This window comes from Podarcis liolepis, assembly GCF_965112155.1.
Source record: "Podarcis liolepis genome assembly, chromosome: 8".
In the NCBI taxonomy this organism is placed as follows: domain Eukaryota; kingdom Metazoa; phylum Chordata; class Lepidosauria; order Squamata; family Lacertidae; genus Podarcis; species Podarcis liolepis.
In genome coordinates this window covers 71,903,668-71,929,346 of record NC_139560.1, presented here as the reverse complement: position 1 = coordinate 71,929,346, position 25,679 = coordinate 71,903,668, and the positions used below count along the sequence as shown (strand labels likewise).

The 25,679-nt window shown below is 42.3% G+C and overlaps 1 long non-coding RNA gene across 8 annotated transcripts in view; it reads left to right on the top strand.

Moving 5' to 3' along the window:
- The first annotated feature begins 23,837 nt into the window (after positions 1-23,837).
- LOC310714429 overlaps positions 23,838-25,679 on the top strand; it is a 176,835-nt gene continuing 174,993 nt past the window's right edge. For all 8 annotated transcript variants that reach the window (XR_014529749.1, XR_014529750.1, XR_014529751.1 and 5 more), the window contains exon 1: positions 23,838-23,868. This is a non-coding gene — a long non-coding RNA (uncharacterized lncRNA). The remainder of the gene's footprint in view (positions 23,869-25,679) is intronic.

Genomic DNA, 25,679 nt, shown 5'->3' with positions numbered 1-25,679 from the left:
CCAAGTTTTTTAGACAATACATTTCAGCTTGTCCCTGGTCACAGGGGAATGGCTTACGGGAATTATATTGTGTCTTGGGCAGTGAGGGAGGGAAGGAATCTAATGTGAGAAATAGCCCTAAAAGCATTCTGGATCAAGGTAGAGTGACATTCTGAAAGATTTAATGTTTTCTTGCAGAACACAGGCTGCATGTTGCTAAATTGGTTCTTTTCGAGAAGGAATTAAACAGGAGAATATGACACAAAGCCTGTGGGTCCCAGGCACATCAAAAGCCTAATTACAGCTTGCCAGTGCAATGCATTTCCCAAAAGAATCTTATGGTGCCTATATTGAGCTGCCTGGGAAGAGAGAGAAAAAAAATATGGGTCATGTCTCTAAAAATAAGATGGAAGCTCGGTACATATCAGAGGCTGGAGGTTAGGGCCTCTTCTGTGGGGGGTAGAATAATGGGAAGAATTCGACTGGTAATTTAATCCAGCTGAATGTGGATGTTTGAGAATGGGACAGAGGAAGTATCGAGAGCTACTTTGCAAGTAACTTTTTCTGACACTTGAGGCTGGAGCTACACATTTTGGCTGACCCTAACAAATAACGATGCAAACTGCATGGTGGGATAGCATGTTGTGATGTGATTCCCTTCTCAGCTTCATTAGCTGTTTTCTGCCGGGGTTGGAGAACCTTTGCAACACAGGGGTGCCGCTCCATGCATTTTGCATTTCTAAATAGTGCAGGAAGAAAAGAAAGAGATGTTGGCTTGGACTCATTGGCAGAGTTTGAGTAAACAATCACAATTGTATATAATAAAAAATAAGATTATATGTATTGGGGAAATTTTGGGAAAACAATACGCAGGGTGAACAATATGGAAATAAAACAAAATGGGAGTATGAGAGAAGTCCAGGGGAGGGGGCGGGGAGGAAAATATGGAAAACTATTAGAGAAATATTGTTAGAGGATGTATATATGGAAAAACCGATAAAAAATATTTTTTAAAAAAGAGAGAGAGAGATGCCGGCATACCTGCTGCTTTTTATGGCCATTGTAAATAGGCTGCAACATCTATTTCCAACCTAAGGTTAGGCCCATGAACAGGAGATTAATAAAAACAAAATATTTTGGAACTTGCTTTGGGTGGTGAATCAGTTTAGTTTGGCACTTTGGACTGACATTTTGCTTTGGTTGGTATGCAGAAGCTCTGCTTCCTTGTTTGCTACGATGGGGAAATCAACAACGGGTCATAACCAGAACTGATGAAATTTGCAGGTATATTGGCTTATTTTCATGGGCGTAACCAGGATTTATGTTGGGGGGGGCAGGACACCCACCTGCCATTATACCCTGTCTGGTTCTTTCTAACAGATTTGGAATGAAATGTCTCAACAACAGTTACTTTAAATTACTTTCCTTTGACCCAAGTGCTCAAAAAAATTTGTCAAGATCTTTCTACAATTTCTACTTTTAGTTCAGTATTTCTATTTTATTTCCTTGATTTAGGGAGATCAGCTGTCCCCCTGCCCCCTGGCTATGCCCACGATTCTTTTGAGGGGAAAGAACATGGCAATTTTTGTGTGTGTAGCCTTTAAAGATTTGTGGGGGGCGGATGCCCTTCCATCTCTGTGGTTTTGTGGGCAATCTGTATGAACTTAGATATTCCCTAAGTACATCCCTTGCAAAACTTCAGAGGAATGACTGCAGGGATTAAGGAGCTATGATGACCTCACAAGATCTGAAGCCTTCTGCAATAAGCATACAAAAATACACAACGTTAGGGGGAATTACTTACACGAATGTGTGTATTAGGCAAAATTGCATTGGGAATTGGTGATGAATTTTCTTTAGAGATAAACACAAACAAACAAATATGAATTGAACTTAAGCCTAGAAAAACGGAAACCTGAGAGGAAGTGAAATTGATTAATTTTTCCATCCCTACTGAGCTATCCCCAGAATTAGGTTTGTCTACCCCACTCTTTTCTTGTCCATGAGAGATAGTGGACATACTCTGTCCCATTAGAAACAAGTAATGCAGCACTGAGGTTAATTCTGACTGCAGGAATGGTTCTCTGTTTATTCTGAGGCAAGTTTTGTTAGTTTAGGCTAATTTGGGCATATTTATTCTACCTTAGAATAATGTCTCAGCTACTTCCCACTATTGATAAAATATATTATACACAACAGGGTTCTGAATTAGAAACTGAGCACACCATCATGCAACCTAATAGCGTGCATTTTGAAAACAAAGTTTGCTATAAGCCAGTCTTCCATCCGGTACCTGCTGAGTCTTCCTCTAGCTTCCTCCATTTCCCTGGAAAAGCTGACGTTGCTAACAGCAATCTAGGGCATATTGTTTAAGCAAGTTGTGTTGGTGTAAGCAGTAGCAGAGCAATTATGGGATCCTTAGTGCAAGGCTTGGCAGGAGGAGATAAGCTCTGGAGCGCGATGGCCTGATTCTCCTTTCCCTTTCTGCAATGTAAATTTCTATTCAGCTCTGGAGGTTTGCATAGGATTTAAAAGCCGACGTATGCAAGTGGAGAACAGGGAACGGATGATTATGTGCTTTAAAATGGAGCAAGCAGCAAACGCTTAAAAATCGTGGCGAGGAGTGGACAGGACTGGCAATGGTTGAGATTCACTCCACTCTGTCATCCATCCATATTGGTGGTAACAGGTTGCTTCACCAGGTTTGATGGAGTATTGGGCTTGACACCCTCTGAACAGCACTCCTTAGTATGCCCCACAAGCTTACCAAGACCTCAGGTAATAATGGGAACAGGTGGTAGTGCTGGAAGCAGTGGCTGCAGGTAACAGACCCTCCTTCAGTCAAGCACTCTAAAGGGAAATTCTGGGTGAGACTGCTGCTGCCACCATCCTGTCATGGGCCAGGAGTTGACTTCACCTGAAGGAGCAGAAGAACTGACTCCACCTGCTGCTGATTAGCCTTCTTGCTCCTGATGAGAACCAGCTGGCTCCAGCTTTCTTCAGCAGGGTTTCCAGTCTCAGTCAGTTGCTGGAAACAACATTTGCCCTTCCTGGCCAGACCTTGGACTTTCTTGACCCCCAGATCATCTGACAACATGAACTGACATACTCCTGATCTTAGGACTGGACTGGACCTTGCCTACGGACTCTGCCTCCAGGCAAGTACCCCTCTGAGCCTTGGCTGGTTGGCTGGCTTCTCCCTCTACTGGGCTCTGCCATGGTTGGCTGCACAGGACTATGACACATCCCTATTTAATAAACCTCCTTGTCCCCAGAGTCTATGGGTCCTGACTCAAATGTGTACATCAGTTATGGGGCCTAGAAGCATTGGGAATAAAGATGGCAGTAGTAGCTGCTTGACCTGCCCTCCCTTTTTTTGTATAGCACCAGGCCATTTTTTAAGGACTTAAGGGGGAAGATGGAGCCAGCTGAGTTGGGCCTTGGTGTTTGTCCCACCATAGCTTCTCTATGTTCATTTTTTGTCATGTCACCACAACTCATTCTCACATACATCACAGTGTAGGTCTGAAGAGAAAGTGGAGTTGACAGAAGAGTGGGATATAAATGCAATTTTGGAAAGTCGTTTGCTAAGTATTTGGATATCCCTTATGATATTGTAACCAAATTTTGTGCCATGATTCCTGAGATCAAAGGGCAGGGGTGGGTTTTGTTTTTTGGTCTGTTATGGGATACAGTGAGGCACCATTTTGAATCCACATAGCTGGCAGAACCTTTCAAAACTGCCCTGAATTTAGTCACTGATTTTAAAACTGCACTGGTCTTTGGGGTTTCTTGATAATTCCCAAGCAATGCTGGTTATGAGGTTGCTTAGTAAGTGAATAATAATATATGCCTGTATTTCTCTCATCAAATGTAGAAATGGTTAAGAATGGGTGGTTTGTGCCCGCACATTATGCAGAGACTAGACTGTTAACAGACATTTTGAGTGGAATGCCACATTTTGTAGTGGCAATAAGACTGATTTACAGAAAGATTGCTTTGCAACTGTCTAAAGGTTGAAAAGTGAAGTGTTTGTAAGCAAATTGTATAGTTGCCTTTAAAAGCTATTTGCTTGGCTGATATATTAGGCTGATATATTTGATTTTGCCGTATATCTTCCTTTTGCACAGGCATTTCTTCACCAGTCCATTATAGGGTTTCAGGTCCATTTGCATTTCGCTAATGTGTTTCTGATACTTAATCCCCACAAGCTATAAAAAAGGACAATTCACTTTGACTGAAATTATCTATGAGATTGGCTACTTGGGAAACTTTGTCTTGGAAAAGACAAAGATTTAGCTCCAGATATCTTAGGCTGATGGCCATAGACCTTGAGCCTTAGCTTAGCCTATTAATTTAATTTTAATTTATAATTTGGGGGCAATTAATAAGCCGGTGCTGCATGACGAATCAAAACTTGGCTGACATTTTGATACATTTGAAAGGCAAATGTTGAACCTGTCTATTAAAAGAAAAACAGAAGTCTGGATTTCTGCCATATATATTTAACCTGCAGTGCCCATAAGTCATCCATTGTGTTTTGAGTCCATACTTACAGCTGATTAGAAAAAGGGGAATGTCCTTGAAATTGTCAGTTCATGCTTTAAGTCCCCCTGTGACAAGAAATGAAAGTGATTTTTTTTAAAAGGTACATGAGCATTTTAGGTGGATTCTGGAACAGTAGCCAGACATCTTGGCTTGATTTACATGACAGCTCTTGTCAGGGAAGAGCCCAAGGAGAGGGGGGACATGTTGGCAAAGGATGCACATGAGACCCAGGGAAAGAAGACAGTGATTTGTGGGGTTTTGTGGCATCTGTGTAGCAGTTGCCAGGGGTGGTGGATGCAGGGAGTCAGGAGGAAGAGACCGGGCAGCTAGACTTGGGAAAAGGAGACAGGAGAAGAGCTGCAGGGGGGTTCAGAGGCTGGAGAACCTATGACGCCCCCAGAAAGAGTTGTACCTTTGGAATCCCATCAGTTGCTCCCGCCCTCCGCTGTATCCATTTTCAAGGAGGGGTGTGGCGATCACACAGGGTTCCCGGATGTTTGGCGGTCTATTGATCCCTGTGCCAACACTGTGATTGCTTCCCCGCTGCCACCAACCCGTTTCTCTTGGGTACACACAGAGTCCAGACAGCTGTTAACATTAAATCAAATAAGCAAGTTTATTTTATAAGCATTAACAAGGGTATGGTTTCAGATAATTTTTCTTGTCAGTTTCTTAATCTTAGTTTCTTTACTGACCTATACCTTCCTAATAACTTCTAACTGATTATCCCAACTGTCTAACTGACTCCTCCTAACAGTTTCTCTCACTCTCTGACATCAAAACTATACCAACCCACAGACCTATCCTCCCTCTTCCTTCTCCAACTCCCAGCTGACTTCCAAAACACTCCAACTCTAACTCTAACTCCTCCCTTTGGGTTCCCACTGGCCAATCACTTCCCACTCATTTAACCCTTTCCTTATGACCCACCTAGGAGGGCAAACGCCACAAGGGGCTTAAAGCAATGGGAGCAACTGGAGCTGCCATTGGAGAGGAGCCGTCAGGTGTTTAAAAGGAGTTTAAGAAAGCAGGAAGGGGCAGGGCCACAATATTGCTCCAACTGTCCAAGACAGAGCACAGGTCTCCAGCTAGGGCTTCTACACGTTTTTCTTCCTCGCTGAAAACTCATTCTTTAAAGCTGAATAGGAGCAAATGGCAATCTGTGGGAAACCCACATTGCTGTTTGTGAAGCTTCTGTTTTAAAGAGCGAGTTTTTGCAGTGAAAGCTATGGAGCAAAAGATAGGGCACTCAGACACAGAGCTGTAAAGCATAGAGCTGTGCCTGGAAATAGAGGAGCTAAGTATGGATAAGCCTCTAGTTAGTAGTCAGTGTCATGTGTATCACTTGCATCCATTTGCTCATCCTCATTGGGTACACTCGGGACAGCTCTACAGTAGGCATAGGCAAACTCGGCCCTCCAGATGTTTTGGGACTACAATTCCCATCATCCCTGACCACACGTCCTGTTAGTTAGGTATGGTGGGTGTTGTAGTTCCAAAACATCTGGAGGGCCGAGTTTGCCTATACCTGCTCTACAGAACGGCTCAATCTTCTCTTGTGACCAGCTCCACGCTGGTAGCTTCTGAAGATGATAACGAAGATGACACATTACATGGGTCCTGTAAGTAATTCCTAAACTTCCCTCTGAACTTCAGCTGCTGGAAAATACTGTACAGTAGAATCCCACACTGCAGGGGCAGAAAACCTCAGGCCTGAAGTGATGGGAAGCTTGTGTGTTCAGGAGAAACAAGAAAAGGAAACAGGCTTTGAACATGATCTTCAAGCCAAGAGAGCGGGCTGAATCTCCACTTCCTGAATTATGTACTCCAGAATACTGTGTTTTGTTTCTTCTGTCAGACGTTTAACAATGGGAGTGTATCCATATGCCAATGAAATCACCAACAGCAATAAATGATGCTAGCTGCACAGAGAAGCAATCTCCATATCTTGCCTCGGCAGCAGTTTAACCTGTGTCAGGGATAAGTGTGCCCATTTATGTGTCAAGATTGACTTAGAGAAGCATGGCACCTCAAGTATAAAATCTAATCGATTAGCCTTTAAGTTATAAGCTGGTTACAGTGGTACCTTGGGTTACTGACCCTTCAGGTTACAGACTCCGCTAACCCAGAAATAGTACCTCGGGTTAAGAACTTTGCTTCAGGATGAGAACAGAAATTGCGCAGCGGTGCCACGGCAGCAGCAGCAGGAGATCCCATTAGCTAAAGTGGTACCTCAAGTTAAGAACAGTTTCAGGTTAAGAACAGACCTCCAGAACAAATTAAGTTCTTAACCTGAGGTACCACTGTATCTTATGAATGTGAAATATACGGTAAATCCATATTGAAGACCCAGCATGGCTGGGTGTTTGTGTGTGTGTGATAGTTTCCTGAAAGTACACAAACTGGAAAATAAACTTATGTATGCCCTAAAGAGATGTATTGTGTTTAACACACCAGCAACCAGGGTTATGATCATTCCAGTAATGAAGGCACAGATTGGTGAACCAACCTTAATTAAGTGTTAATTAGTATTGAAAAGGAAATGTTTAGTTTCCGCATTCCTTTGAGCAACATTGTAAATATTTTAAATAAATAGATATAATACAGACTGCCTCTCATTAAAATAATACCAAAGCAGTATAGCATAGGACAATTCAATACAAAACAATTTGAACCCAATTCAATATGCAATCAAAAGAATCCTATTAAAAGAGTGTATCACAATTACTCTAGCAGGGAATTGTTCAACTGGTGTCACGGGCCAAAGAAAGCATGAGTAAACAGATATTTTTTCAACAGCTGTCAAGACTTGGTGGAACTCTCTGTCACAAGAGACCAGGACCCTGCGGGATTTGACATCTTTCCACAGGGCCTGCAAGATGGAGCTGTTTCACCTGGCCTTTGGCTTAGACTCACTCTGACCCCTTATATGGGATTTGGCATATAAATTTTTTCCTTGCCTTTTTTGCTGGCCCATGTAAGACCAGCATGGATAGCTGGTTTGGGTGAATATCTGATGTTTCCTCCCTTTATGGTCTTGATTTATGGGCTACACTAAAATGAGGCTGCATTTTAAGCTGTATTTTAAGCCATATTTTATTTATTTTTGTTTTTTTCTATTATGTTTTATTGTAATTTATATTTGGTGTTAGCCACCCTGAGCCTGGCCCTGGCCAGCGAGGGCAGGGTATAAATAAAATGTTGTTGGTGGTGGTGGTGTTGTTGTTGTTATGAACTGAACAGACTAGGTGATTGTAAAACCTTGATGCAGTGATCACTCCACAGACTGAAGTGGAGAAGACACTCCTGTAAGTTGCTACGATGTGAGCCTATGCACATCATGGCATAACTAATAGGGCCCCCTCCTAAGATCTTAGTGAATAGGCAGCTCTATATAGGAGAAGCCATTCTTAGAGATGAACTGGTATTAAATCACATAGGGCTTTAAAGGTTAAGCTAGTAACAAGAACTTAAACTTGTATTAGTAGTAGATTGGCAGTCAGTATACTACTTCCTTTAACACAGGTGTGCAGTAGGCTTTTCCATTTGAGGTGTTTCCAATGTCTACTTATACCCATCATTTGGGCTGGCATATTGAGGAACTCCTTGATGGAGGGGATCCCCCGGGCACAGCTGGGGCAGGTGGGGGGGTTGCATTGTTCAACTCAATTGCAAGGGATGTCTTTAATTGTCGGTTTACGGTTTAATCTTTGTTGTTAGCTGCCTTGAGCTCTTTGGAGATTAGGTAGGAGAGATGTTCTAGATAATAAACCAATAGCCATGGAAACAGAATTCATGTTCAGACATACACCTGAATTAAAAGGTAGAGCATACCAGGGATACACACACAGAGAGAGATACCCTTCCTTTAACATCCCATGGGCAAAGAGGATGTTTAAGCATATTTGGTTGAACAGAATTTAAAAGCTCCCCAAGATTGGGAACGCTGACAAGGTCTAGAGAGGACCTTAAGCTCTTGAGGACATTGGGAACAAGGGCTTGCATGCACACGCTTTCCATATTTCAGGTGTAGGGAACCTTTGGCTCTCCAGATGTTGCTGAACTGCAACTCTTGTCATCACTGTCAATTGGCCATACCTGCTAGGGCCAATGGAAGTTCTAGTTCAGCCGCATCTGGAGGGCCAAAGGTTCACCACTGTTGCTATATTTTAAACCTTTGTATGCTCAGGCAAATCACCATGTTCAAAAATGGTGTGCAAAAAGCTTATCCATGGGCTTGGTCCCAGGACAAGATGCTGCCTTGGGCATACAGTTTGAGTAAAGACATATTGACCCTGAAACTCTATAGCTGATCTAAATGTGGGTGGAATTTTCATAATCCTGTGACAGATAAACTTTGAAAATGTAGCTGAGTCCCAGGAGCAAGGACAAACAGGAGATGGTCATCACTATCACATCCTACTTGTAAGCTTTTCCGAGACATCTTGCTGACCGCTGTTGGCAACAGAATGACTTGACCTTGACCATGAATCTAGGAAAGCTGCTCTTATGATTTTTTTGGCGTCTCTGTGTGACATCTATAACATGTAAACCAAACCTTCTCAGCCTTTTCAGAGAGTAACATTCTAATCTGAAAGCACTTTCTCAATAAGGATGAGCTATGTAATTGTTGCAGTTGTAGTCTTTTCAAAACCTTTTCTTAGTCATCGACTCCGTTCATGGCCAGTGTTGCTTGTATTGCACAGATGAACACATTGACTCAAGCTCTGCAAGGAGGGGGGATACAGATGTGTCCTTGATTTTAACCCTGTGTGATGCATTTGTTCATCTGTCAGTGCACTGAATGCTTTCTTCTTAGACTAGCACTTGCTCTTTCTGAGCAAAAGCTATAATTTGCTGATCTGCTCCGCAGAGGTTTGTGTATGTAGCTACACTAGCTCTGTGTTTAATGACACTTGTATAATTGGAGACATATGGAATCTTAATGAAGAGTGGGGACTAATTGCCTGGAGTATGCTCTTTCTCCAGTCAAGAATTTGTAAAGTGTGTATTTTCTTCCCCTTGTGAACTCTCTTTGGCTGTAAAACAGACTTTCAGGGATCATCTTTTGTTCAATGAAAAATCAGGCTATCTCGTTTTTGTGCTGACTGATGCAATGCAATTTGTCCTCCTAATGTTTGCAATGAAGAACTGAAGGGTATTTTCAAACAGGTTGCAATTAGATCAAAACCATCCAGACTGAAGTCTGATATGCAAACTCTCCTGGTAGTGTTTATGCTCAGCTTGGTGATTTTTGTCAGCTCATTCTGATGAGTGGCAATGACCCAAATATGTTCTGGGTCAGCTAGACTGCATTTTGGTTGGATTTAGTGTGTTGAGCCAGCAGCCCTGGTATTCTTGACCTAGCAGTCTGCCATGCATTTCTAAAAGAACCCCAAAACGTCACTCAGTGGCACAGCGTGGGTTGCCAGGACCATGCGGAGGGGGAAGGGAGGGAAACTGAGTATGCATGCACATTCAACTGCCTATCAGAGCACATGTCACCCAGGAGATCACAGCCACAGATAAGAGTCATTCTGTTTCCCTGGTTCAACAGAGTCCAGCAATGGATGTGTGCAGCTGTATTGAGGCAGCACTGGGTGTTGAAAATTTGGACCCTAACAATTTTCATGCTACTGAACCTTTTGAATTGTTTCTTCTGGTCGGTTGGTTGGTTGGCACAGTGTAGATGCTAAGAAGGTTTGGGATTCTCTGGGATCTATCTTTGTCATTAGAGGCTCAAGTAGCCTCATTGGCAATGAGTGCATTTTATGAACATTGGTGAATTCATCTAGTGATGAGTTAAATTCTACCCTCACTTCGGCTGGTAAGGAAATTCTTTCCCCCACAAGTGTAAACATTGAATATAGTGGTGTTCTAGTAGAGCATGAGATGCTAAATCTCAGGGTTGTGGGTTTGAGCCCCACAACCTGCATTTAAGAGAGTTGGACTAGATAACTGCAAAGCAACTAAACTTTATGATCATAATTTTTCTTCCCCTAGATGTGTTACTATCCCATGTTGATGAGCCCCATCTGCCCTTCATTTCTCTCTTCAGCACATGCACAAACCACCTTCCTGACCGTTGGATGTACTATTTGTCTCATCCGCTCAATCTGCTGGATTCTGTCTTCGCATGGAGGGGAAGTTCCTGAATCACTGAGGGTTTGATACCCATAACCCCTCTAACCTGGTTCAGATGGCCAGGTGAAACCATTTCTCAGGGTGTGGCTGCTGTCACATGCTGATAGCTTCTAGGAGAGCTGAGTGCTCAGTGGGGACCAAAAGTGGACAAAGTACCCTAGAAGGAGCACAACGTATCCCCCCACCAGAGGTACTACCACTCCCCTAACACCCCATGCATCCCATAAGAGAGTTACACTGGTGAATTTCCAGATGAGCCAGGGTTGATGACTTATACCAATGTGATGGGCTCATCTAGGAATCTGGAGATCCACCACATCCTTAATTTCTCAAACTGGTGGATCTAGGGTTTTATTTTGTTTTTTCGTATGCTGTGTGTGAATGTTCTGAAAGAATTATCCCCACCCCCACCCCGCTGCTGCGTATTTCTATTGTACAGATATAGGGATAGAGTACTGGTTGTTGAAAATGGTGGTGAGATGCTGCAGTTTTAACCCTGTGTAAAAAAGAAAAGAGAAAAAGAAATTCTCGGAAAAGTCCTGCTGTAGAGACTTTTTCCATGTCATCAAAATGAAGTGTGACACTATCAAAATAAACGTTGAAAATGCACATAAGATTAGAAATTCAGTCTATAGACTGCCTGACAGGATGAACTGTTCAAGTGTTAAACTGGAGGCCAACCTCTGTTTGCCTTTCTACGTGACTTTGCCCTTGAGCACACTGTTTAAAGAAAGGTGAATTGACTCAGAAGCTCTTTAGTTAAACTAAGCATGGAGCCTTAATCCTGTAGCCAATCGACTTCAAAAATATATCTGAATTCTGGGGCTGGTACTTTGAGCACATCAGTCATACTCCCTAAATCTTTTCTGGCCTGATAGGTTACAATATTTTCACAGCCAGGTCAAGCTTTTTCTCTCTTTTTTTTAATCCTTGGATCAGAAAAGGCCATACCAAAAAAAGGGTTTCTCCTAAATATAGCTTGTCTTCCTGATTGCTCGGAATAAATCTAGCTGCTGCATTTAGTCATGTGTAGCTGCAAGCTTACCTTCTTTATATATTTGGCCCAAGATAATTTCCTAGAGAAATGATTTTCAGACTTTCAGCCTTCCGGATAACCTTTTGACATGGATTTAGCTGCAGTGGAAATGCTGTGCATCTGCCCTGTAGGCTACTATCATTGTAGAAGATCCTGGAGTACAGTCTAGTGCACAGACACGGTTCACAGAGGATGCTGAGAGAGATTATTGAGCATAGCCATCATCATGCATAAAAAGGCAAACCTTACCCATGCTACCTAAATGACTGGCACTCTCATGCTGAAACAAGGCTGGATCTGCTCCTGATTCTGTTTCACTAGGCTTTCCCCCACCCCAGATATCAGTGTGTTGAGCACCTGAAGGAACCATACAGTTCTGTGAACATCCCAGTTACATGGAACGTGTACATTTGAGCCAGGGCCGTCTTAAGCATATGCTGCACCGGGGTGCAAAGATCTGCCCTCCCCAGGTTGCCCGGTCTCAGGCACACAGGAGGGCGGAGCTGGCTGCCCGCCTCAGCGTCTTGCTGGCTCAGTCACCCCCGAACTTGCTACAGCGCTCTGACCGACAGGTGGGCTCTTCCCCAGACTCAACTCTCGGACCCTGGACTCTTTGCCTGGCGTCCCTGAGAGCCCGGCACCTGGATGCCCCGCACCTCTAGTGCCTATATGTAAGACGGCCCTTATTTGAGCAGTTGCTCTCACACAGTGGAACCTTTTCAGAGGTGTCCACTCAATGTGTGGATGTCAAGGAATGGGACTAGCCTGGTTTTATGACACTGAGGTTGAGGCCAGCCATGCAGCCCCACTCCTGCTGCAACATGCGAGAGCTCTGCACAGGAGTATTGCACAAACATGGATCATATCTGGCCTAGAAAACAAATTGTCCTTTCACTGCCGCTACAGGCTGCAGAGGAAGATGAGGACTGTTGGACAAGCTGTCTTCCAGGGAAGTTTTTCTGTTGCTGTCCTTTTTCATTGAGGAACCCTTGCTAATATTCCAAAGAGGTGTGCAAGTTTGAAAAAAAATGACAACAATGCCTTAGAGTTGTCCAATGATGGCACAGACCTGGAATATTGGTACCAAGTTGTGTGGGAAATGGGCTTATTGGGAAAAAATAATGAGTCATGAGGGTCATGTGAAGCTGAAATATGAGGGATTTGTATTGACTTTAGAGTTTATTCACACTTAGCTTTCCTCTGTGCTTTATAGCTCCATGCCAAAGCACGCATTTTCTTTCCTCCAGAGATTTCCGTGTGGAGTTTTGCTCTTTAAAGCTAAATCATAGCAAACAACAATTCATGGAAAACCTGAATTGACTTTTGTGCTGATTGAGCTCTAAAGTGTGGACCTGTGCCTGGGAAGAATGGTCCAAAAGGTAAGTGTGGATAGACCCTTTGTAGATTGCACTAAACAGAAAAGGAACAGACAAACACCACCATCAGCATTCAAGGAGATCTGGATGATTTATTATGATCCCTTCACTCATTGCACCCGGTTGGCAGTACAGAAGGTTCCATTATTGACTATAGTCAACAATGCTTGCAACATTTTTATGAATGGTGGTATACTCTCTTAACCCTGTGAGGGGTGGCGAAGGGCTTTACCTGGCTAACACTTTCATTTTTTCCCCCCTTCAAAAAATGAGATTATGATATGTTGCCTCAGCTTTGTCAATATCTATCTAACTGGTTACAATGTATTATCTAAAAGAGCAGGCCAATGATCTATCAGGAGTAATTTCAGCCTCTCTGGGATTAAAGGCAAAAATGCAGTGAGATGTTCCATAAATTGAAAAGTGACACTCGCACATTTTTCTCTTCTGCTTCCCTGTCACTGTCTCTCTCCTCCCCTTCCTGAAGGCAACCCTGTTTCTGGAAGTATTTAATATTTGATGAATTATTGTATTTTAATCCTTTGTTGAAAGCTGCCCAGATTGGCTGAGGAAACCCAGCCAGATGGGCGGGGTTTGAATAATAAATTATTATTATTATTATTATTATTATTATTATTATTATTATTACTACTACTACTACTACTATTTATTATTATTCCTCCATGTTGATATACTGTATGACAGTCATAGGCAACCTCGGCCCTCCAGATGTGTTGGGACTACAACTCCCATGATCCCTAGCTAACAAGACTAGTGGTCAGGGATGATGGGAATTGTAATCCCAAAAGATCTGGAGGGCTGAGGTTGCCTATGCCTGCTGTAGGATGTCTATCCTCAATGGACCTGTAAAGTATTGCTAGGGGCAGGGGGTAGCACCACCAAGCCTGATCATCTTAACAGAGAGCCTAAAAGTCGCAAGGCATTTGTCCCACCCATCCACAGAAATATGATAAAAACTCAAACAAATGTCTAAATGAGAAATAAAAAGGCATTGCAATATTAACAGATCAATAATATTCATATCAAATTTCTAAATACATTTGATCATTTCATTCATTCAGCCTTTATTGGCATAATTACAAAATTTAATTTAAAGTCATACCCATGTGTCACCCATTTAATATTCTCTGTCAAGGGCAGGCAATGTGTGTGTGTGTGTGTGTGTGTGTGTGTGTGTGTGTGTGTGTGTGTATATATATATATATATATATATATATATATATATATATATATATATAAAATTTTCTGTTTTACAATTCAAAGTACTTATTTTTGCATCATTAAAATATCAATGACTTCCCTTCTTCTCTTTCCCTAGTTCATGTTACATATCATAAATCCCTGCATATTTTACAGAAACTATACCACTCAGCATTCCATTATTACATCCATCATAACTTATTTACACTGTTGAATTTATCTTTTTGCTGCCAGCTTTTTCAGCTGTAGAGTTATTTCCCATATACTCAATAAATGTTTTCCAATCTTCTCTAAATGTATGCTCTTCTTGTTCTCTTATTCTATGTTAAGTCTGCCAGCTGTGCATATTCTGTCAACTTAAGTTGACATTCTTCTTTGTTTGGGACCTCACTCATTCTCCATTTTTGGGCTAACAAAACATGGGCCACAGTAGTGGCATACATAAATAACCTTTTTTGACACCTGGGAATTTCAGTCTGAATTATCCCCGACAGAAAGGGCTCTGGGTTTTTTGGCAAAGTGCTTTTAAACATATATTTTTTTCAGTTCATTAGGGATCATTTCCAAATACTCTTTTACAAGTCCACCACATATGAAAGAAGGTTCCCTCCACCTCTTTGCATCTCCAGCACTTATCTGATTCAGTCTTATACATCTGAGCAAGCCTAGTTGGAGTTAAACACCATCTGTAAATCATTTTCAAGTAGTTCTCCTTCAAAGAATAACATGCTGTGAACTTCAAATCACTTTTCCAGAGTTTTTCCCCAGAGGTTAAAATCTATATTGTGTCCTATATCTATTGCCGAGTGTGTCATTGAGGCTTTAACAAGCTCGTATTTTATTTCACACTAGTAACAGAAGGGGAAGCCAATTTGACACCTTCCAGAAGTCTCCAGCTCCCATCAATCTCATCCTCCAGAGCCAGTAGCTATGGATGATGGGACTTGTAGGCCAACAACAACTGAAGGCACCATATTGCCTGATCTTCAGACAACTTGTCCTTGTACTCGCCTCTTAAGGACCTGCAACATATTTTGTGAACATGTGAAGGAAGAGTGGGATTGTGTCAGCCACCACCAAGATTACTTACACCCTCAGACATGTGTTCGCAAGTAGTGTGAAGGGAGCACATGCATGTTGGGTAGGCATATTTTGTCCAAGGGAGAATAGGCTCAGCCAGGCTTTCTACACAACAGAGTGGCCAAGGCATGGCCATTTCCACACGGTAGACCCCTCCACACTAATGGGAAATGTGTGGCAGGAGGGAATGGCTAACTACCACAATCCATCTTCCCTCTCACAAATTCATTGAATGAACGGACATGAGTCTGAAGAGAGCTTATTGTAAAAAAGAAAAAGAAAAAAAGGTTCCAGCAGCAGAAGCAAATATGTCTTTCAAAAATTTTGCTAAATTTATCAGTCCTCTTGTTCAAACAAAATAGAAATTTGATTAGTTGGATGCAACCTTAATTTGTGTGGCTTTGCCTATTCCATTGAGTTAGCCTGTTTTAATTGAACTAATTCAAGCACATTTAGATGTGGTTAAACAAGCCGATCAAACAAATTAAGCAAAGTCACATTTTTCGTGCCCATCCAGATTCAAAGTTAACTATTGGAAACAAACAATCAAGCTTGAGAGAGAAATTTCAAGTGTGGGGGGGGGGGAGAAATACAAGCTTCATGATCACACACATACAATCCCAAAATGGAAGAATCATCTTCCTCTCACTCCTATTAGTATACATTTCCCAATAGACAGGAAATAATGCCCTCTTCTTTATTGACTTGTGGTGTTTGAACGTGGTAATCAACTTTGGTTTGAATATTGCGAAGTAATACAACTTTACTACTTGAATATTGCAAAGTAATACAACTTTACTACTTGAATATGCCCCCAAGTGATAAGATCTGGTATTCTTCAAACCTGAGAAAATTAGCAGTCCTCGACACACTAGCACTATGTTGCTGTAACTCTAGGCCAGGTGTGGGAAACTTTTGGCCCTCTAAATGCTTCTGAACTACAGCTCCCATCATCCCCATCAAATACCCATGCGTGGTGGGGCTGCTGGAAGTTGTAGTTATCACAATACACAAAGTGCAACTGTAATATTTTATTGGTTATTTCTTAATGTAAAGGTCTAGCCCAGTATGTGCAACATATACAGTTCATATGTACGGTTTATAACCTATGAGACTAATTCCAATATTAATACATTTCTTCTTTTCTTATATTTTCTTATTGTTTCTTCTTGTATTATTTATTTATTTATTTAATTTATTTAATTTATTTATTTATACCCCACCCGCTCTGGCCAGAGTCGGGCTCAGGGTGGCTAACACCAATAAAATTACAATAAAACATAATGGGGGGGGGGAACCAATTTATTAAAATACAGGTTAAAATACAATTTAAAATGCAGCCTCATTTTAATAGTAGTCCATAAATCAAAACCATAAGAGGAGGGAAGCGTAAGGGTCACACTGAGTCCAAACCAAAGGCCAGGTGGAAGAGTTCTGTCCTGCAGGCCCTGCGGAAAGATGTCAAGTCCCACAGGGCCCTAGTCTCTTGTGACAGAGCGTTCCAGCACTGAAAAGACTTTGGGCCTAGTTGACTGCTGGCACAAGCTGGCTGGTGCAGGTACAGACTGCTAACTTGGGCAGAAGAAGGTTTCCCCTTGTTTCACCCCGAAGGGCTTCCTCAGCTGATATTAGATCTATACAATATAAATAAGAATCTGGTTCCACAGATGTTTTGCTCTAGGCCAGGCATGGCCAAACTTGGCCCTCCAGCTGTTTTGGGACTACAACTCCCACCATCCCTAGCTAACTAGACCAGTGGCCAGGGATGATGGGAATTGTAGTCCCAAAACAGCTGGAGGGCCAAGTTTGGCCATGCCTGGCCTAGAGCAAAACATCTGTGGAACCAGATGCCTGCTCTAGGCTATGAATAGTGGAAGACCAGGACCACATCTGCCCATCTTGTTGCAGGTCCATATGGCATTTTCACATTGGAAGTCAAATTAGAATAAGAGTCCCCAAAGGGCCAAGACTGAGAAATTTTGCTGCCTGAGACACAGCAGCAAGTGTCATTCCCTCCCCCTCCCCCAAGTTAAGATGGCCACCAATTTTGCACCCGTGGTTGAAAATCCAGTAAGTGCCTTCCCTCCAATCAGTAAATATATCATCACAATAAATAACAAATTGTTGCCCTTTCATGACAAACAAAATCAACTGTCTGAGGCAAATGGAGTTTGTTCGTTTATTCCGAAACTGGAACACACCCCAAGGAAGAGTGACTCAACTTTTCTATCTCCTTAAGACTTTTGATGTGTTTAAAAAAGGATCAATGGTTTCAATTTAGTTGGTACAGGACAGGGGACTCAATTAAAACAAACCAAATGCAGAGCAGCTGGAAGTAATTATCAAACTGGTCAATAGTCTCAAGACTGCAGTGTGTGGACTAAAAGGGAATTAAGAATCATTCTAGTTCAAGATGAATGGGCTGGCTGTAAGGAAATGCTACTTGTCATATGCTCAAAGGCAATTTCTTCTGCAGTGAGTTACTGGCATGGTACAGGGATGGTCCTTGATATTTAGTCCTGGAAATGCCTGTCTGATATCTTCAGAGTATACTGAGGACTATTCAGATGAGTAATTGATATCTAAACTAGTTATGGATATGAGGCACCCCCCCAACCCCCACCCAATGCCACCGAACCTGGAAATTTTGTTTTGTGTCAAACTTGTCACCAACTTAGAGTCATGTGAAACAAAAGCTGAGCCAATTTTTTTTCTTAAATGGAGGAGGGAAATGAAAACCCTTCTATTCATTTTCATTTCCTCATCTTTCACAATTGCAGAGGTGATACCACACTTGGGAGCCCCCATTTATTCCTAGATGTGAACCACATGTGAACCAAGTATTACTTTATTTGATAGAAATCATTCATTTTAAAGTTAAGTTTTATTATGAGTTTTTGTAGTGCATCAGATTATTATAAGATGTGTGTTCTTTGTTGTTTATATGGAATTGTCCTTAAATGTTTTTATTACTGATGTGTGTGAGGGCTTTTCTTTTTCTTTTCGTGAAATCACTCAATGATGTTTTATGGGAAGCAATTCATAAATGGAATTAATTAGTTAAAAGAGGTGTCAGGATTGTAGCCTAGCAAACTTGGGGTGTGGGGGACAGGTCCTCTACCTCCCTTTAAGAAGAATGTTCTTTTCTGCAATTGATCAATTTTATGAAGAATAATGATGGATTTTCCTCATGAGGAGATTAATGGAGATTGGCTTCATCTTTCCATTTTGTTTTACCCAGCTCACTTTAAAGGAAGGCTGTTCATGTCAGTGTTCAATCAAACAACATAAGTTTGTTTTCATGGCTTGACAATATCCCCCTCAACACACACACACACAAACATGCTTTTGAGCACATTTTACTCACTAATTACTTTTGGCATCAGATCTATCACTGTGCCACTTAGGATGTACCTACAGATCTTGTTGTTTTATAAAAAGAACGGTACCCGTAGCCAATTTGTTATTAAATTGCCTTATCTTCAGAATTACATATATAATTATGCAAGACACAACTCAATAAATTTCATTATTAAGTATGCTTTCCCTCCCCTAAGACTTGTTGTGGCAATAAGCGTTTTCATCGCCAAGTGGCAAAATGCCCAGGCTAATTTGTATTTGAAGGCCAAGACTGGGATGTTTTCTGTTCCCCCTGCCCTTTCATCATGCAGTCACCATCACAGATGCACAGAATGCTATTTGCAGACCCACACCTAGTGCCTCCATCCTACCCCCCATGGGCAAAGACATTAAGCAATGCAAGATGGAGCAAACTTGATACAACTTATTTCTGGGGTTTGAAAGTTGGCCCACAACTTTATTGATTACAGATGTTGGTGGGCTTTGGCTCAGGCACTGGGTGTGTATTGATGATCAGTCTCCTGGCAGAAGGCTGAAGTTAGGACAGGGTCATGCCTGGGATATGGACCACCTCAAGATGGAGGTCAACTAAGGGCTCAGGCTTCTGCTGGAAGCTCTAGGACCCATTTGTACCACACTTGGTTTCTGGACAAAGGCTTCCAGTTAGACCCCTCTACTGGGGTACCCTGAGATCACACCTGCTTGAGGTTGGGGTGATCCACCAATTCGCCCTGAACCTGGGATTGGACTAAGGATTCCATCCAATGCCTTATTCATCTCTTGCCAGCTCTCCAGCAAACCAACCTATAGCTGCTAAGCAGTGGCTTGTGGTGATTTTTTCCCCTTTTTGTAGAAGAATACAGCCAGCTTGTGAGTGTTATAGGGAAGGGGCGACCTTGTGTGCATGACATTGTGATGCCACACGTGTTAGAATTGGGAAGGAAGTGTCTGTCAATATTGATCCAGAGTAGATTACAATGTATAGTTAGCAGAGCAGAAATACGTTGCAGGATTCCCCCCCAAAAAAGACCAGAGGGATTTGTATTTCATCCAGCAGAGCTTTACTGCTACTGAAGGCAAATGAGCATAATGGTCACAAGTCCAATACATTCAGGATTGGCACAGTCCATAAGAAATCCAATTGCAGCAGACTTAACTTAAACTTACAATAAGTCTAAACCTTAACTCTATACAGTGGTACCTCAGTTTACGAACAGCCCTGTTTATGAAATATTCAGTTTATGAACTCCGCAAAACCGGAAGTAGTGTTCCGGTTTGCGAACTTTACCTCAGTCTATGAATGGAAGCCAAATGGTGGAAGGGCACTGATGGCGGGAGGCCTCATTAGGGAAAGCACACCTCGGTTTAAGTGTGCCATGTTTTAAGAACAGACTTCAGGAATGGCTTAAGTTTGTAAACCAAGGTACCACTGTATACAGAACACCACACCAGAAGGAAAAAGGATAGAAAGAGAAAATGAAACCCAGTCTCCTTCTGGCCTTACTTTTATAGTAAGCATAACCTTGACAGAAGAGATAAAAGAACCAGTTTAAACCTGCTGTACTCAGCTTCTCTGAAGGAATAACCCAAACATCATGAACCTTCTGCTTGTTTCTTTCACACAGAGAAGCTTCCAGAACCCTCTTGAATTAATGAGAATAGGAAAGCTCTCTACACATCAGATCATTACTTTCTTCACTAAGAAATGCAAACTGACAGTGCCAGGCCTCTGACAGGATGCTGGAGCCCTGCTGCCTCCTTCCCAAAGCTGCACGGACTTTGGGAAGGTGGTGGGAGGGCTCTTGGACCTCTTAGGAGACTAGCCTAGTCCCCCATGTCAACTGACCATCTGCCACTGGCTGCAACCAGTCCTCCTTTCTCCCCATGCACATCAAGTAGCCAGCTTTCGTTTCCCCCAGGAGACAAACATACACTGTCAGGCCTGTTAAAGTCTCTTTTGTCAAACAGTCTGCCTGGGTGCAGAACGACCCGGCCACCTAAGCACTCCATCACTCGCCAAAACACTTTGTTCTCTTTCCAGAGAGTGTGATTGATGTGGGCTGGTTCTTTCAACGCCCCGTCACTGTTGCTGCAGCAGGAGTTCTGACCATATTATTTTGAGGTTGGGTTGCGCTGTACACAGTTTCTCAAGGTTGGAAATCACCACCAGGATAAGATCAATGTCATTCCGGGTGAGCAATTTTTTAAAATTTATTTTTTTGCCCAGCTTTCAGACTTAACACACCAGGGGGACCATGTCTTGCCATGCTGTGCTCCATTTTTGGGATATGCACAGCCCACTGCAAGCTGTGCTTGCCCATCCATGTGATCACACAAACATGCTTTGGGCACATTTTACTCACTAATTACTTTTGGCATCAGATCTATCACTGTGCCACTTAGGATATACCTACAGATCTTGTTTTACAAAAGAATGACACCCGTAGTCAATTTGTTATTAAATTGCCATATCTTCAAAATTACACATATAATTATGCAAGAAACAACTCAATAAATTCCATTATTAAGTATGTTTTTCCTCCCCAAAGACTAGTTGTGGCAATAAGCATTTCCGTAGCCAAGTGGCAAAATGCCCAGGCAAATTTGTATCTGAAGGCCAAGAATGGGATGTTTTCGATTCTGCTCCCCCTTTCATCATGCATTTGCCATCAAAGCTGCCCATAGTGCTTTCTGTGAACCAGTATAATCTCCTATAATCTCTGACCATATTTACCTTGCTTGGCTGGGGCTTACAGGAGCTCAATGTGAGGCCGAGATACATATACATCCATTATTATCATCAGATCTTACAGCCCAGTATTTCTTATATTTATGCTTATCAAAACTAGCCTAATATATGTTTAGATACTGTAAACAATTCTTTTTTTAAAAAAAAAGATCTTTTAAATAGAAATAACCCTCACAAAAATATCTATTTTTGAGAGGTTCCGAATAGCAGGAGGTTCCAAACCCCTTCATTTACATAAGCACCCAGGTTTGTAATCAGTATCAGGCTATAGAATTTTCCTCTTCTTCTATCAGTTTCATTAATGTTGTGTGTGCATCAAAGTCACATCTCTGTAACCATTTTTTGCTATGTGAAATCCAAGGATCACAACACTTTAGCCTGACAGCTTGAAGAGTATATATGTTTGAGGCCATATCATAGATCATCTTCCATTACTTTGGAATGAGTGGGCAGGGCATTAGACAAGACAGAAGGAAAGATTAATTAAAGCCATACTTTGTAATTAAACTACCCACAGACTATTTCAGAAAGCAGACACAACTGAATTAAATCATATTATTAATGCAATTTTAGAGACAAAGTGATGGAAAGTTGCTTATGGAATGCCAGCGAAGCTTGTCTTTTTGATTACTTTTGAACTGAGATGTTTTTAAATGCTTTTCAAGATGTATAGGATAGGGTGGGTGCAATCCAGCCCATTTCCCCCTAACTGTATTGTTTTTCTGTGGTTTTATGTTCTTGTTACAGTCCCTTCCAGGGTGTTGCACAGAGCCCATCACGTTCTCTGTTTTACTCCCAACTTTCTGAACTGTCATAATGAATTTTTCTCTCACTGGATCTTCACTTTTTCCAGGTTGTATGAGAAGGGGATATCAATCTAATTGCAATGCAGAATTACCAAAAAGGTCAACCTGTTCCATTATCCTTTTGGCATGTAATTTATAAACCTCATTTTTTATGAAACAGACAATAAAATGAATGAAAATAACTTTACTACTTCTGCAAGGTATTAGTGCAATCCACTCAGTCCTGGGATAGCTTTGTCCAGGTCTTTCACACTGATAAATTCCACAGCAGACATGAAGGCAGACGTTAACCTGGGGAAAGGAACCTCACGCCTGAGGAGCCAAATTCAGCCTTCTAGTCTGACCCCTGGCTCACTCCTCCTCCTTCATAAAAATGTATACCACCCTATACCCATAGATCAGTTGAGGGATCTGGGTATGTTTAGCCCAGGAAAGAGGAGATCAAGATAGTCATCTTCACCTACTTAAAGGGCTATCACATGGAAGATGGAGCAAGCTTGATTTCTCCTGCTCTGGAGGGTAAGACCCAAACCAATGGATTCAAGTTACAAAAAAGGAGATTCAGACTAAACATCAGGAAGAACTTTCTGACAGAGCAGTTAGACAGTGGAATGGACTCCCCTGGAAGGTGGTGGACTCTCCTTTCTTGGAGGTTTCTGAGTAGCGGTTGAATGGCCGTCTGTCATGGATGCTTTAGTTGAGATTCCTACATTAAAGGGGCTTGGACTAGATGACCCTAGGCCTTCCCTTCCAGTTCTGTAATTCTGTGATTCAAATGTAGTTGGCATGGAGATAGCCTGAGGTGAACATAAACACCACATTCTGATGGCATGAATGATGTCACAAACTGGACAAACTGCAAGACTTGGCAAAGTGAGAGTGAACAGTAGGACTGAGTCTGGACACTGTGAAGGCTGGTCTTCAAGACAGGCAATGATAAATATTGGTTTATAGGAGCTGTGGAAAGTTTATACTTTCTTGTAAAGGTCTTTTCTGACTAGATGTCAACAGTTTTCTAATAGACCATATGACTTCCTCTGCATTTTGGACAGCATATGTATAAGATTGAGGGCTATCATATTGTGACTTTTCCACTATGGTATTGTGAAAGCAGCCAATACTTTTTCTGGTGTGGTTCACACCCACCATCTCAGCACATAATATTCAGTATAGAAATGTTGTCAATATTGGGGCAATTTTGGTTTTGGTATGTTTTTATATTGGGGGGGGGGAGTTAAAGAAACAGGTATAGTTGAACACATGAGGATGGAACCTTTCTACAGGTGAGGATAAATAGATTTATTACATGTCTTGAGTAGTCATGCTGTTACCTACTTACAGAGGATTACTGGTCAATATAGTTGGCATGGAGACATGGAGAGTGCAAACATGACAGTCTGATGTCATGTGTGATGTCACAAACAGGATAAGCTTCAAGTCTTCACAAAGTGAGGGACAGTTAACAGTAAGGCCAGAGCTTTTCTTCAGCCATAACTCACCAGAACTCAGTTCTGGCACCTCTCAAGTGGGTGTCATTGCCATTATAAGAGAACAAGGGAGAAGTTCATGGTGAGTCCCAGCACCTCGTTTTTTTAGAAAAATAAGTAAGGCTGTGCCTGGATTCAGGCTAATTCAGATTGAGTTGCCAACTCTGTACGTTGAATCTTCTGTATGTGTGCCAATCAGAGCTGATTCACAGAATCATTGCCTGAATCTGGTTTTGACATTTTCCTAGTGAACCCAAATGGCTCATATGCCTTTGTACAGAATCATACTGGAGATCATTCTAAGCTGCGTACCTTTATCTCCAGAAATATCCATGTTGCCTGTAAATGGTGTGTCAGAAAGAGACTTGATACGCCAAGGGCAACATTACAATTTATATCTGCTTACCTCAATTTACATGGATAAATGAGAAATTCTTACCAGTTATGCATACCCATGCAAGATGCTTGGATAATGCAATATGCCATTATCTCATGCATAATCTGGTCATCCCAGGTGCATTCTGATTTAACCTTCTTGGAGCACTGACAGAAAAGCTGGGACACAGCCGCCGCTAGAAGTCACATCAGCATGTTTTGTGTGTTCAGACCCAGAGACCTCCCCCCTAAATAAACACACATTTGACTCAAATTTTAGTTTTGGGTTTTTGGCAGAATTTAGGCCACAACTTTATTGATTACAGAAAGTGAGTGGTTGCATAGGCTCTGGTTTGACTAGCTCCCTGCACCCTTGCAGGTAGCGCTGACCCAGAGTTCTATCATAGATCAGCCAAGGGTGAACACTTGAGGTAGGTGGAAAGCCCGGGAACAGACTATGTCCACTCCCCAGATGCTCCCCTGGACTCAGGCATGGGCACAACCCCCTCTCAGGGGTTGACCAAACCAAGTTGAGTCCCTGGATTCCTTTAACGGCATACCCTTCACATAGTGATGGTGAGACAGTTCTCCCATCCCTATCACCTGAACCAGCGCCTATCCGCAACCTTACAAGTTGTGACGATTTGCTATGCGGCAGGCGAAACCCAAATGGCAACAGCCAATTAGCCAAGTGGGGGAAATTCCTCCCATGCTCCTGTCCCAATGACAGACGACAGCATAGCAAGGTCAAGTGCAAAATGCCCTAAATATAGGGAGAGGTGGGCGGGTGTTCCGATGCATGAGCTGAAAAGGGAAGCTCTGGGTCACATGCATAGGTATATATAGGTCCCTCCGTCCGTTTAGACAGCTCTCCGTTGGCCAGATTAAACCCAGGATGAGGGACCTACCAGTCGGGTGTTGTGGCTGTCAAATATACCCACCCACAACCAGGAGGTCAGTCTCCAGGTCTCACCACAACACATGCCCTCTTTTAGGGAGGACACGCTTTAGCATAATTACTAGCAGGTGTGAGGTGCCTTGGGCTTAGAAGCTCTATGTGCCCCTCCAGGGCTCCCTATCTGGCTCTTGACATTTTTCCCAGGCTACAACCCCTCTTCCCAGACCACACTCTTCCCAAGCCCTGGCATGCACTCTCCTTGAGTGTTTCTGCCAAATTCAAATGTGTCCTTGAACTCTGATTCCCTTGATGAAGGATAGAGAGGGGCATGTGTTTGTGGAACCTAGCCTACTGCACCAAGGTCAAAATTGCTTTAGTGGTCTTAGGCCTTCTCAGCGATTCTAGAGCTTACTCACCACCTCATATTTGATGGTTCTTCTGTGTAATGCTGAATTCTTAATGCCTGGAAGGAAATTCTCCAGCTTTCTGGAACAGATTGGAGGTCAGGATGAGGCTCCGAAGGAAGAGAGGGTCACTGAAAATTGCTGCCCTTCTTGTCCTCCTTATGAATTCCCTTTTGTCAGTGGACAGTCACCACTGGATATCAACACACAATTTAT